Raw genomic sequence first — 16,007 nt, forward strand, 5'->3', positions numbered from 1 at the left:
TTTCATTACCTTCGCTGACATCTATAAAGGCTCCAGACGGAAATCATATCTGTACAAGTAAAGCAAAGTAAGCTGTGCCCGAGAGAGGGGTTTCTCGTGGAGACATATAATCTACACAGTTGATCACTGCATGTTTAGAAAAACTGAAGTGATAGATTGGGAAGAAACAGCAACACATACCCACGTCATGTATCTATGCGACGTGGGGTTAGCAGATGTTATCGTACGTTACACTCTTTCAAGCAGAGAACTTCATTTTGCCAATAAAACTGAAAATCTGAAGTTTTTCAAGGAACTGACCATGAAAAAATATTGACCACGTTTCCAATAAAACTGAAGAAAACATTTTTCGAGAAAATGCTTTTCTCACAAGAGCTAGAACGGCACTTTTAGCACGAAAGATATGGGTGTTTACCTGTGACAACCATGCGGTAAGTGTATGCGGGGCGGTTTCAAGGGAAGGCCGTAACCGAATATCCTTCCCCGCAGGACGAAGGGACGTTGCTTGTACGAAACATCCATCTCATCCTTAAAAATTCTTGAAACTATGTCACAAAGCACCTCCTTTGAAACACCAAAATAAAAATAATGTTTATGGAGACTTCAAGACTCCACAGGACCAGTAGGCACCTTAGGGGACCGCCAATTTCAGCGACACGGCACTTTGCTATGAATGAGTGAAGAACATCATTTGTTGATTCCTTAGTATTATCTACTTACACTATGTGATGCTACGCTATCATTTATTAGCAGCAGGACATAATTTTATTTCTATCAATTGTATATTGTGTTCTTTTGTGTAACGCATCATAAAAACTAAAGCAGCTCAAAAAAACAAAAGCAACACGTAACATCGAACACCGAAAGAAACAGCGACATCTCCGTCAGAATGGCGAAAGCTTTGAAAATGCGCCGCATGAAGTCGAACGCGCAGGGCACGCGTCCTTCAATGGGAGAAAATATAGAAAAGTTCGTTACGTGGGGAAATCCACTACGCAAAATGGTGGCGACGAATCGCAAAAGGTGAAATTTGACCTAAGCGTGAAAAGTGTTCAAGCACGGCTGCAGATAGCTACGCAGAACTGAAATACTATCTTCGATGGGCTGTAAAAGGGACGAGGGTTGACTACTGCCAACGGACCATAAATTATGTATAAGGAAGATTTCGTATATCTACGACAAAGGCTAACTCGGGAGGTTTATACTGTGAGATTAATTCGACGAATACGATGGGCAGACATTTGCAGACATTCTCAAAATATGAGCGCTTATTTAGCGCTCTCCCTAAAGCGCAATGAATAAAGTAATTTCATTCCAATAGCACTAGGTATGGAGCAGAAAGTTAAAGCAAAGCAAGGAAACCTGAGAAGATATTGCTCACGCCGCGTGTAACTGATCCTAAAATGACTGGCATAAAACTAAGATGTGATAACTCTTTCTGTCGTAGAGAAATAACAAGTACGTTGATAGTAAATGTACAGATCGCCATTTTACTACTTGGCGTAGAATGCCACAACGTTTCAGTGTGCTTTACTAAGCATGTTTTGAAATACCGTGTGGAAGATATCTTAGGAGCTTTATTTGCCGCTTTTGTCGAAACACCAGAAATACAGCTTCGATTTGTCCTTTATTGTGCCCTAACGATGCGAACTGCCGGCATCTTGCTTAGCCCGCTTTATAGAGCCACCATGCTTTAAAATGCAGGTCTTGGGTTCGAACCCCGGAGCAGGACGAATTTCTCGTGAAATAAGAGGCTCTCGTTAAGTACATACCGGTTGCGCTTTCTTGTAGCTTTGAGCTACAAAACCATGGTTGGCAAACTTTCCTTCATAAATATAGCTCCTTTTCATAGGCAGTGGATCCTTGTTTTCGTAGCCCAATGGCGAAAACATCACTATTTCTCGAGGTGATAGAAATACACGTTTTTAGGAATATCTTTTTTAGGTGATGTTTGAACTGAACTCCCTGATTGTATTTTATATTAAATTCTGTTGCCGCTGTTTCGTGTTTGTAAACCCATGTGAAATGCTTATAGATTTCTCCTTCTATGATTGGAATAGCTTAAACAAAACCTGCAGATAATGGAGCCAATGCGATGTGCTGGTTTTCATTAGGGCATAACAAAGAGACAAGTCCTCAAAATTCAATTTCTTCATTCCTTCTACGATTGGGTTCGATAACGCTCGCTGCCTTGGTGCCTGGGTATTTCACTGACCTTTGAAGTTTATCGATCTATAAAGAAATGTAAATTAATTCCCAGACTAAATCAAAGTTCTAAGCATGGGCAATGACGTGGTCACTTCATGTGACGTACGTTCCCATTAAAGAAGGACGATTCCTTTGAAGTTTTATTGTTGAAGTGTGGCATCGAAGGTTGTTGTACAGGGGGTGTATTGACACCAACAAAAGTCCGCTGGCACCTAAAAGTTCCTTGAAGTATTTTGCTGTTTCCTCTACTATATCATGATATGTTAGTGCACGATATGCTACATGAGGGGAATCGTACGCGAAAAAGAGAGCATGGGAATATCGGCTACAGTTAGTATCAATCGTGAAAACTTGCGTGAAAATAAAACACCACCTCAACACCCCTCTTAAGCACATTACTTAAAAACACTACCTTCCCCTAATATGAATCCCTCTTAGTTTAGCTCTTCTTAACCTCTCCCTATGACTGTTCTCCCAATCGATCGTTGATTTTAGACGCATACTTTATTCAGAAATTCATGGCTTATGCCGAACAAGCTCGGGTTTGCAGTGCGGACAAAGATGCACCATACTTGCTACATAAACGCAGTACGATTGGTCACATCATATCCGTGCCGCGCAAGACAGCCTCCTATTGTGGGCCTCATTGAAGAAAACAATTTCCGCAATTGCCATCTAGTTGTAACCGCGCAAGAAAGGCCTTTAATCAAAAAGTGTTCGTGTTCCATTGTCCTGGAATTTCTAATTGACGGTACGAATACCCAATGTAAATCCCAAACTTATGTTTATTTTTTCTCCCTCCTAAATAATTTAAAATAAATTTCAAGGAAAACTTTCCAGAACGCAGAGGCACACTATTATTGAAGGAGATATGCAGTGGAGAGTCCAGTAGCATATTCCAGAGTCCGGAGATGTGTCGCGCCGTTTGCGGGAAGCTGTCGGCGAACCGAACTTTAAACGAACTTAAAGCCTGACATTTTGAAGGTTGTGAGTCAGCGCCCGTGCTCATATGTGCCTTTCTTCTTGTCCTCGTCTAATCTAGCGCTACAATTTTGAACTAAGAATATCTGCAGAAAGCATGGTTCAAGCATGCGTGTGTTCCACTGCTTCGACTATCAATTCTCTCATGAGAGCTTGGTGTTCACACTTCCGCTATCTGTTATTTTCGAAACAATAAATTGTGAACAACGTCAACACTCCCCGGATTAAAGCATTTGACTCGTTTGTGAAATCCGCATACGTCAAACAAATATAGAGCACACGTTAATGTAATTCCTTGAAAGTTGGTGTCATCGTAGTACCTAAAACTTAGTGCAGTCGCTGCCTATATTCCTGGCGTCACTGTACGCTAATATTATTGGAATGACGTCTGTTGCTTTCGTACAGGCAAAGAGAACAATTTAATCTATCATATTTTTTAACAACCAATACATGCCAAAGGTTGCTTACGGTCAAAACTCTTTATCGTAACTTTCCAGGGTACCTATGAGCCAACGATCAAGTTCAACGATTAGGGTTCATGCGTTTAGCTTCCCCACTTAAATCCCGCAGCTGCACAGGACGATGTCACATGCGTATTATAACGAGATGAAAGAAATATTGAAAATCAATTATTGTTCAGAAAATTATGCATACGCCAACTCTGGCAAGTGAGGCAAGTGAGTGCTGATATCCGCTTTCAAATCTAGAGCCTACCAAGCGGATATGAGCACTATGGCTGACGCTGGGATCTTAAGGTCCTGGTTTTGAATTGAATTCAACCAGAGAAAACAAGACATCGAGAATTACACATGCGCACTGAACGTTCGCTAGACATAAAGGGAAATTTAGTTTTGGGAGCTTTGCAGATACGAAGTATTAAGGTTTCCAAAGCTATGTGAACACTAATTGTGGCGTCATCATTGCTTGAAATGCTACACGCACCAGGTTATGCCTGGCGCATGCGCTCTTGTAGGAAGCTGAAGTCTTTATTTTAATTTTCTAATAAAGCCAATCAGGGTCCACTAGCACTAACTTTGCCGTTCGCGGCTGCATTGCACCCAATAGGCTACTTTCTCACCGCGTCTGGACAAAACTTCAGATTGGCTCCATGGCTACTTTCTCGCTGCCTTGAACTTCAATTTTGGCGCATTTAGTAGCCAACTTTTTTATTATTTGCGGAGAAATTGCTAATGTGTCCAAGCCTTTCTGTCGTGCGAGCGGATGCGCTCGCATCCCCTCCCCTTACCAGCAGGTGTATGCACCTCGTGGCACCTCCGCGCCAGGCGCAGTGCACCTGCAAAGATGTGGTAACACGACTGCACGCATGTTGGGTTGGGAAATGCGTTGCTAGAACACCACTCACGTTTCCCGCCATCTATGCTTGGCGTCAATTTGGAACGCTGACACTACGTTGCGCTTTCTCGTGCGAATTTGCCAAAAACAAATATTCGCAACAAACTAAGCGGTACAGTGCTTAAATGAAAACTAGACTAAACGTTTCGGCGCTCCTAACATTGTGAAGCTAATACCGCACAAGACCTGAATTAGACGACATTCACAATACGCTGGTTCAGTGCGGGATCATTTGCACGGAAAGCTAATTAGTGCCCTGAAACTTGTACAGAATAATTCGGCTCGTATCGTACTTTGTATCATCAATCGTACTTTTAGCATCGCATTCATGACGTCTAGCATTTCCCTTCCGCCTCTAACATCACCACGACAATTTTGCCGCTTGAACACATTTCATTGAATAGACTACTTTAAAAAGTCACGAGACCTTTGTTTAACACCGCAATATATGTCCCAGTTTCACTTCAGAATAGGTATGCGGCTTTAACCGAGGAAACCGACCTTAGCGTTGACAGAATGAATGATAATCTGACTAGTATCATTAAGGAGTGTGCAGTGGAAGTCGGGGGTACAGTCGTTGCACATGACACTGGTAAGCTATCCCAAGAGACGAAAAACCTCATTAAGAAACGTCAAACTATGAAAGCCTCAAATGCAACAGACAAAATAGAGCTGGCAGAGCTTTCGAAGTTGATCAATAGGCGTAAAGTAGCCGACATAAGAAAGTATAATATGGAGAGAATTGAGCATGCTCTAAAGAACGGAAGAAGCCTCAAAGCTACGAAGACAAAACTGTGCATAGGCAAAAATCAGATATATGCATTAAGGGACAAGGAAGGCAAGGTCACAACCAATATGGATAGAATAGTTGAGGTAGCGGAAGAGTTCTACAGAGATCTGTACAGCAGCCGAGACAGTCAGGATGATAACGTAAGAAGCAGTAATATCCCAGAGGAATCTGACATCCCACCAGTATTAACAGGAGAAGTAAAGAAAGCCCTAAAGGGAATGCAAAGAGGCAAAGCCGCTGGTGAGGATCAGGTAACATCAGACCTGTTGAAAGACGGTGGAGAGATTATGTTAGAGAAACTGACCACCCTGTATACGAAGTGTCTCTCGACAGGGAGGATACCAGAATCTTGGAGGAATGCCAACATCATCTTGATCCATAAGAAAGGGGACGTCAAGGACCTGAAAAATTACAGGCCCATCAGCTTACTGTCCGTTGTCTACAAGCTATTCAGAAAAGTAATTGCTAACAGAATTAATACGACATTAGAGTTTAATCAACCAAGGGACCAGGCAGGATTTCGTACAGGCTTCTCAACAATAGACCATATTCATCCTATCAATCAGGTGATAGAGAAATGCGCGGAATACAACCAACCCCTATACATAGCCTTCATAGATTACGAGAAGGCATTTGATTCGGTGGAGACATCAGCAGTCATGCAGGCACTGCGGAATCAGGGCATCGACGAAGCCTATATAAACATAATGGAAGAAATCTACAGCGGATCCACAGCCACTATAGTCCTCCATAAAGAAAGCGACAGAATCCCAATAAAGAAGGGCGTACGGCAGGGAGACACGATCTCTCCAATGCTATTCACCGCGTGTTTACAGGAGGTTTTCAGGGCCCTAGATTGGGAAGAATTAGGGATAAGAGGTAATGGAGAGTATCTCAGTAACCTGCGATTCGCTGATGACATTGCATTGATGAGTAACGCGGGAGACGAATTACAGCTCATGATTACTGAACTGGATACGGAAAGTAGAAGAGTAGGTCTGAAAATTAATATGCATAAAACTAAAGTAATGTGGAACTATCTTGGCTGAGAACAGCGCTTTGCGATAGGTGGCGAGACACTGGAAGTTGTAAAGGAGTACGTCTACCTAGGACAGGTAATAACCGCGGAGCCGAACCATAAGAGTGAAATACCTAGAAGAATAAGGATGGGTTGGGGCTCATTCGGCAAGCATTATCAAATCATGAATGGTAATCTACCACTATCCCTCAAAAGGAAGGTATATAACAGCTGCATCTTACCGGTACTTACCTACAGAGCAGAAACCTGGAGACTTACAAAGAGGGTTCAACATAAATTGAGGACGACGCAGCGAGCGATGGAAAGGAAAATGATAGGTGTAACCTTAAGAGACAGGAAGAGAGCAGAGTGGGTCAGGGAACAAACGGGGGTTAAGGATATCATAGTTGAAATTAAGAAGAAATGGATATGGGCCGGGCACGTAGCACGTCGGCAGGATAACCGGTGGTCATTAAGGGTAACTGACTGGATTCCAAGAGAGGGCAAACGCGTGAGGGGAAGACAGAAAATTAGGTGGGTAGATGAGATTAAGAAGTTTGTAGGTATAACGTGGCAGCAGAAAGCACAGGACCGGGTTGATTGGCGGAACATGGGAGAGGCCTTTGCCCTGCAGTGGGCGTAGACAGGCTGATGATGACGATGATGATGATGATGATATGTCCCATCACAATGATAATCGGTATAAGGAAGGTATTCTATTTTCTAAAACCAAAATATTTTCTGAATGTTTTCCGTCGCACTCAGCGTCTGAGTTGAAGCTTCTGCTTGCCGCGGATAGAGCATCTACTGGTGATATAGTCAGCCTTTTCTCAAGGCGGCAATCACAAGCGTGTAAGTACTGGCCGGTTACAAATTTGTTCCTTCTTCCTTTGTTATTTCATACTTTTACAAGTAATATTTGTTGCCATTTTAAATGGCATTTGCTACTTCTTATGGGGGTTTTATTCATTCACGTCTTGTCCACAAGAGTAAAAAAATAAATATGCATTTATTTGCAACATATCTGTCTATTAAACACGAAGTGAGAGGAGGGGGAGTTGTTCTGTTCTTTCTATGTTTTAGCTTACTAAAAACTACGCACCTGTGTTGTTTGGGAATAAAAGCGCTAATGATATTTGCTAAGGCACGTTGCCAGGCTAGTTGGTTGGAAATAATACTCCTTCTATTCGATTTGGGCTACAAAGTTTGCGATAAAGTAAAATTACACGGCTATTTTTTACCGTCAGTTCTCGCGCCTTTTCGGTCTACCCAAATGCAACCCTGCCTATCACACCTGTCTGCTTCGCAGTGAATGTTAAAGGACACAAACCCTTGTTTCGCTTTCTTACGTCCGCATCCCAACACCTGACTGCCATAGTTGCATTGACACTAAAGGAGAGCACATTACCCAGCGCCTGTCCTGTGCGGTCCTCCTTCTCGTGTCTCGTCTTATTGCACTGTTTTACGATTAAGTTGGACCAACTAGCCATATTTTGCACGTTGTTCCTATATGGTACCTCTGTCGTCATCATCTTCTTCGTGACTTCCCTTAACGTTATAACATTACCTTACAGGTGATGAAAAATGTTTGACATTAACAAATTGCAGCGTTGGCCTTCTCTGCCATTCGGTATGATAGAATCGCACTTGTTAGCTATAGCATAAAGTAAATGACAACTAGAGAGTATTACAAATATCGCATTTACTTGTCCAGCCTAATGACCGGCCAATGTAGCGCATTGGGATTAATATTGCAGAGACAATCTTCATCTCGGCCACAACAGCATGTGCCTGTAATTCTGACAGCATAAGAAGTAATTCTTTGAAGTAATTTAGGCCAATACAGTCGCCATAATGCCGGTGTCCTGACCAGCCGTATTTAGCCGTGCATTATCAGTAATGACAACTTTTTTGCTAATAATTATTATGTGATATCTGAAAGTGGTTATTGGTGGTTAATAACTGGATAAATGATGAGTGCGGCGGTTAAAGGCCCAGGAGGTTAGGTTAATACTTGGCTGGCTACTCCATAAGTTAGATAAACGATTAAAGTACAAAAAATGCGTATACATGGGTAATTACCTTGCAGGGAGTTTCATCGTTTTTTTTGTTGGAGACCACAACCTGTGAAACATGCAGCTTGCTTACGTGATACATAAATCACCGTCAATAAAACTTGAGTGAGCCACGCAGGAAGTACTACTGATGACTTTCGGCTGAAGTATGAGTGAATGGCGTCCGTGTGAGTGCACCTGACGTTTAAGACCTCCAATGTTCGAAAAAATAACGCTAAAGGGTGTGCACAGGTGTGTGGCCGGTGCTTAAAGTGCAGCACCTTTAGGCCCCTTGTACTGCATCAAACTGATCGTTGCATATTTCGCACATAGTACTGAACTTCATAAGCAAAATTCCTCACTTGCCAGAGTTGGCCTATGCATAACTTTCTGAACAATATTTGATTTTCAATATTTCTTTCATCTCGTATAATACGCATGTGACATCGTCCTGTGCAGCTGTAGGATTTAAGTGGGGAAGCTAAACGCATGAACCCTAATCGTTGAACTTGATCGTTGACTTGTAGGTACCCTGGAAAGTTACGATAAAGGGTTTTGACCGTAAGCAACCTTTGGCATGTATTGGTCGTTAACAAATATGATAGATTCAATTGTTCTCTTTGCCTGTACGAAAGCAGCAGACGTCATTCCAATAATATTAGCGTACAGTGACGCCAGGAGTATAGGCAGCGACTGCACTAAGTTTTAGGTACTACGATGACACCAACTTTCAAGGAATTACATTAACGTGTGCTTTATATTTGTTTGACGTATGCGGATTTCACAAACGAGTCAAATACTTTAATCCGGGGAGTGTTGACGTTGTTCACATTATATTGTTTCGAAAATAACAGATAGCGGAAGTGTGAACACCAAGCTCTCATGAGAGAATTGATAGTCGAAGCAGTGGAACACACGGATGCTTGAACCATGCTTTCTGCAGATATTTCTCGTGCAAAGTACTGTAACTTATTTACCAACCCGCCAACTTTATCGAAATTCGCGCAGCTCGTATCGCAAGCTAATTGACAACCGTAAAGGTATCGGCTAGTTGACACTGCATTGCGCAATGAATTAACAGTTAGAAAAAAATCTAAGAGAATGGCAAAACATGTGTCCCATCGCTTCGACGTTCGTTTATATTTTTTAGCACTGTTAAAGTTTTTTCTAAGTCGACAATTCTTATAATTCAAGCGTAGCGTCGACAATTTGACTTGGAGATGAGGGGACTAGTGCGGCACATTTTAAACGCAGTGAATACAGATATATTGAGTATGCATACAGATAGTATAATAGAAATATTCTGAGTATATATAGTGAACGTTTGGGAACGTTGCGTACAGTTTAAAATAAGTAGTGTCGATTACACGCCGATATTCGAGCGTACATTTTCAAAGTATCACGAAGAGCTTTAGCTTGCGCTATTAAATTAAATATGTCCATTTTTCTGGAATGTACAAAACACAATTCACATGCTGCTTTTAAGAACTTATCTACATGACAGACTAAAGACGCATTTTGCTAGACGACAATTCATCGTGTGACTACGCACTATATTGATGTCTCCGGCACGTTCTCCGCTACACTTATAGAGGAAAAATATGAATGCTATTTTGCAGATCCGGATACTGAAAATTGCACGCTGCAGACGTAACCTACATTTCGTATTGCCACACTAACAACATCCGCTGTTATTACACAGGGTTTTTCTTGTGCCCTCTCCATTACAGTTCGCCTCACTCGTACGTATGTACAACGAAAACGAACAGCCGTCTTCTCTTAGGTCGCCTATTTATAGCATAAATTACTACGGCGCCATTAAAGTAATATCTTTTGGTGGCGTAGTCATCCGCGGCCGCTGCAAGTACCATTGGCCGTCTTTGTGGATGATAAAGAAAACTCAAGCGCCCGTTGGAATGCAACCTCAGCAATCTCCACATGAGTCGACTACTCCACACATGTATCAACAGCACACACCTATACGAAGTGGAGACGTGCCACCATTGAGCCGCGTCTGTGCTTGGAACGGCTGTTACAAAAGGCCCCATTTAGCTGTCCTGTTGTGTGTGGCGAAAAGTGCGCAGCTGCACAGATGCGCAGTATTACACCAGGCGTCACACCTTCCCAATGCGTAACGAGTGGGTGCTCTAATCTTACCACTTGCAAGTACCATAGCCATGATACGTCATTTTCCACTGCATTAAGACTGAGTGCAGCTATGTATGTGCAAATATTGCCTTCCAATCGCGCATTAAAAGTACAGGTGTCACTCCATGTGAGTTTCGGGATCGACAGGAGCCTTAAAGCTGCTGAACTCATCATAATCGCTAGTAGCAGCAGTAGCATCCTTCTACAGCAGCGGTCTCAAACACGAGGCCCGCGAACCTCTCGCTAGAGGTGCGGCCGGCAAATGGCTGTTTTCTTATGGCCTTTTTTGTTTTCTTACTACGTTCACAACCTACACAGAGGTGGCTGAATTTAAAGCTTTCTTGTTCTTGAGATACCCCATGCGATCACACATTGTGACCGCATGGAATATCGCATGAGGCAATAATAACCGCGAAATAAAAAGTCTATTTCAGAAACTGCATCCACATTTCACTCATTCTGGAGATCAGTATCGATATGTTTCTCGTAACCTAGTGAAAGATTGCGTTCACAAATGAATGCAACCACGGCACCGCCCTCACAGTCGGACGGTACCGTGAGTAACGTCCTACTGTGAGGACGCGCCGAGAGCTCGCGTGTTCATGGTCGGGGACTGTAACGTTAGACATGAGGAAGAGCTATTGTATTGTTTGGCCAGGAACGTGTGTGTAACTGTTATTTGTGACGTGCGTAAATATTTTTCTTTTCCTTGAGTTGGCTGTTCGCATCTGAAGGCCCAAGAACTAAAACAATTGGCGACCCTGCCAGGAAGGCCTATTAACATTACACCAATTACTCAGATGCGGGGCTAAGTCCTGGACAAAGAAAAGTTTTTGCACATGGCCGATAAGTAGTACTTGAGAAAGCTGAGCTTAGAGAATGGGTAGAGAATGACTGCGCCCTTGCTCGCGATGAACGCGCACGGGAAAGAGAAGAAGCGAAGGAAAGCGCTGAACGACAAGGACAACTTCAGGAACAAGAGCTCAAGATTTTGGAGCTGAAGCTTAAACTTCAGGAAAGCGCGGGGAGACAGCCAGCCGAGGCTGGCGAACCAGCGGGATCTGCCATGAGCACTACACGTGCACCGGAGGTGTGTAGCCCTCATAAACTGATACCGCCCATTACCGAAGCACGGGGCAATCTCGACGCGTACCTAAAACGGTTCGACCGGGTCGCAACGTGTCAAGGGTGGCCCGTGAGAAATGGGCTCTTTCACTGAGGCTATGCATGACTGGAGAAGCCCTAACCGTGATAGGCCGGTTAGATCCGACAGCTGCGTTGGACTATGACCAGCTAAAGGCGGCGCTACTGTAACGGTTTCGGTACACTGCAGAGGGCTATCGGGAAAAATTTCGCAAAGCCAAAGCCGAAGACAACGAATCCGGCCTGCAGTATGCTGCCCGCCTCGCTGGTTATTTTGAGCATTGGTTGGAGCTATCCAAAACTGAGAGGACCTTCAGGGGCCTTAGAGAGCTGATTATCTCGGAGCAATTCCCGGAGAGTTGTCTACCGGTGCTAAGTGTTCTTAAAGGAGAGGAACTGCCGAACGCTGCAGGAGATAGCGCAGACTTCAGACAACTTTATGAATGCTCTGTCACTGGTTAATCATGGCAAGGAACGGGCACGTAGAGAAACGGGTCCAAGCATATCTCTAAGGACGGAGCTCGCAAGGAAGACGGCTTGGGCGGATGACCGTTGTTTTCTGTGCGATAAGAAACGGCAAAGAGCGACTGAATGCTGGTCGCGCCCGAAAGCATGCTCCTCAGGGCATGCTCATAACAGTGAGAAGTATTCCGCCGGTAGAGGGGACAGATGTGAAGCATCTCGCATGGTATCCGATGAAAGAAACGAGGAAAAAGCAGGGGACGCTGAATACGTCACTCGGAAAGATGGAGAAAAGGTTCCTGTTGACAACACTGTAGTCAGCGGAAGTGTTGTATCTGAGAACACTGAGAACGTGCGCATTGTGAAAGGGTTTATGGGTAAACTCCCAGGTAGCGCACTGCACGATACTGGCTGCGATACGGTCATAGTGCGACAGGCATTAGTGCCAAAGGAAAGATTGACCGGTACGTATCGGCCGGTACTATTCCTTGACCGCACAGTGCGTTACCTACCAGAAGCTGTGGTATTCCTGGATACACCAAATTTTAAGAGAGAAGTTCGTGCTCACTGCCTGCTAAACTTACTTTATGATGTTCTCCTTGGAAACATGAAAGGAGCCCTGTCATTGGGCAACGCCAAATTGATGAGAACCCGGATCGTCAACCCGATGTTAGATACGAACTGCGCACCATTGCAGCATCCAGCTTTTCGGCGGATATGTGCGACATTACCACGGAGGCATGGGAGTGTGAGTCATCCCCAGAGCGACGCCTTGCCGTCAGAGCCGAGGTGGTTCGTGTTCCACGTACATCGACCCTGGGACGATGGCCTCGCCGTGATGCAACATGATGCACGGATGCATTGCATCTCTAGGCGCGCGCCCTTACCCGCAAGGAGTGCAGTCTCCCGGCAACACGGCTCTGGGTCCCCCATTGGCAGAAAGTGACGCCACCTGTTTGGGAATGCTGATTGGACGGACTTGACATCATCTCGCCCCAGTTCTTGATTGGCTGGAAGTGACGTATGGGAAAGCTTTATAAGAAGCACAACCATCGAAAGCCGGGTCGTGTTCTCCTGGCCGTGGTCCGCAGCGTACGATATGCTGCCGGCCGCAACTATGTTTATCTGCAGTCTTCTCACCCTATTTCATTATTGCTCATATTGTAAATAAATCTAAGTTCTTCATCGCACTTCCGCGTCAATCAAGGCCAACTCCCGCACCTCAGCGGTGGGATGCAATACCGAGTAGTAGCACGGACATTGAGTAAATAACGGCAAAAAACGTCTACAATTCGTCGGGGTAGGCGACAACACCAGGTCACCGTAGGTCGCGTCGCGAACCGACTACGTGCACCAATTCCCGTACCCAGTGACATCAGTCCATCTGCAGTAAACAACCATACCCAGACGGCATGCGCGAAGAGATGGCAAGCGACTGCAAGTCCATCTGGATCGTCGCAGCTGTCGAGCTCGCCATGGCCGAATTCGCGACCGGATGCGACGCGTTACCGCAGTACACCTGCACAACAAGATGATACATGGTTGCCTCTGGACACGACGCCCAGGGTACCACCACGTCGACGAGCCAGGCAACACTCCTACTTCAAGCAACGCAATACCGGTCGCTTCATTCACTCTCGTCCGGGATCACTTACGCTCCACAGCGATGGCACGGACAACCTCAGTGCACAGATGCATCATACACCATCATCGCCTGAGCCGCCGCTTTGACCACCATGTTCCCAGAGTCACTTTCAACGCGACAGGACGAAGACGTAGAAGCGATGCGACAAAAGACTCACTGACGGAAACTATGTGGAGCATGGTGCGATGTCATGGCACAAAGAGGACTAGGTGAAGACAACTAGAAATGTACGTTGTTAATTGTGCACGGTGTGTGCTATGCGTCGGCGCGTGTTCAATCAACAGAGCCGGCAGTCTGTGCGCGCCTCGTTGTGACGTGTACGCGGTATGCAGATGTATGAAATCGTATATGCCGCCGCCGGCCATTTCAAACGTGCGCTGAGCGTGTTTTACCTTCCGTGCCAGAGTGAGCCGGGCAAGTGATCAACATTGTTTGTGTAGTAACATAAGGCTTCGAATGTTGACACTCGTTGCCTGTGCTCGGTGATTGCCTTTGTTATTACCTTGTTCCGTTGTTTCGCGTCCGTATTAACTCTATCCGCGGCACAACGTATTGAAAGTTGGGGCAAATGTGTAAGGGACGGTTACCCACAACCGAAGCAGAAAGCAAAACTGAAGAAGACGAAGGAGTGCGCGAGAGGGAGACGAACGTGAAACGCGTGAGCTTCCGAACGTCGACGGGCTGAGCAAGAACGCGGCGAGCTTGCAAGAGAGCAGTACGCTCGGTTTGAGGGACCAAACGGACCAAGCTGGTGCCACCAGGCCAGCCGGGACGAGCTTGGCGTATCCCTGAGACGAGTGGGTGCTCCGGACCGTGCCTGTGGTGCTGTTCCTGTGGTGACGAATGTGCGGGCCAAGTCGACAAGCTGAGCCTGTTCCAGATTCGGGTCCGGCACAACCAGTGGCTGAGATGGTTGTCATGGTGCCACGTCAGAGCAGGTCCAGCACAACCAGTCGCTGAGGGCGTGACCTTGGTACTACGTTGGGCGCAGCGTGGGCCTTCACATTCCTGAGCGGGCCGTGCCTGGTCTGCTTGTACGGCCTCGTACACCGTGCTTTTGCACCTTGCCCGACTGCGTCGTTGCCCTTCGACGGTACCACGAGTGACATCCGACTGTGAGGACGCGTGGAGAGCTCGCGTGTGCATCGTCGGGGACTGTAACATTAGGACTTGAGGAAGAACTATTGTATTGTTTGGCCAGGAAAGTGTATGTAATTGTTATTTGTGACGTGCATAAATGTTTTTCTTGTCCGTGAGTTGGCTCTTCGTATCTGAAGGCCCAAGAACCACCACACCCATTTACGAGATACGGGAAAGTTGTTATATAGAAGATATGGGAACGTTACCTGAGATTTTCTTGAACTCCCCCCCCCCCACTTCCAACAATCCTGTCTTCCCCGCCCTTTCTAAGGGACGAAGTTTGTTACTGCTGCCCGACAGCTGAGGTGAGCTTGAGACCCCTGCTCTGCACCACTACGTGTGATGGGTGAGCATACCTAGGTGCAAACATTCCAGCTGCGCATATATCCGCTATCTTTCATGACAAGTCAACTGCGTTATGTGTACCTGCATTGAAGTTGACCATTCATTACAAACCGCGACTCAAAACTTGACAACGAAAAACTTTTTGAGTGTGTAGGAGGCTTGAAGAAAAGATATGACAAGATACGACACAGCGCCTACATACATCTCTTTTTTTTCTTTTTTTAAGTGCGACAACCTTATAGCTTGAGGCAAAACATGCACCGTCTGCAAAAAAAACCTTCCTCCCCTATCCGTTGGGGAGCAGCCCGCCGCCATGCCACGCCCACCGACGGAGACAGTCCGCGCAGCCGCCGCGCCGAGTTTGCCCGGCGTGGCGCGAAGCCAGTACGAGCGACGAAATGCCCGCGCAGCTACCTGTGATGCTGCAGCGAGGATTGCGCTTCAGTTTCTGGCGCTGGATTTTGTGGCGCTGAACAGGCTGTGGTTCGAATCTACTCTGTCTACACCAAGGGAAGACCTAGCTTCAGCCAAGAAGGCCACGTTACGCCCCCGATTAACGAGAAACTGCGCTCTTTCTTATGCTTTAGACGGCTAGTGTAAGCTTCTTCGTTTTTTGTTCAACCATACCATGCTTTAAAAAAGACATTCTTGTCAAGTATGTTGTATCATACAGCCGAAACAGCCATATCGTAGCTACTCCGAAATTAGTTATAATCACCA

Source organism: Rhipicephalus sanguineus, chromosome 6, assembly GCF_013339695.2.
Source record: "Rhipicephalus sanguineus isolate Rsan-2018 chromosome 6, BIME_Rsan_1.4, whole genome shotgun sequence".
Taxonomy (NCBI): Eukaryota; Metazoa; Arthropoda; class Arachnida; order Ixodida; family Ixodidae; genus Rhipicephalus; species Rhipicephalus sanguineus.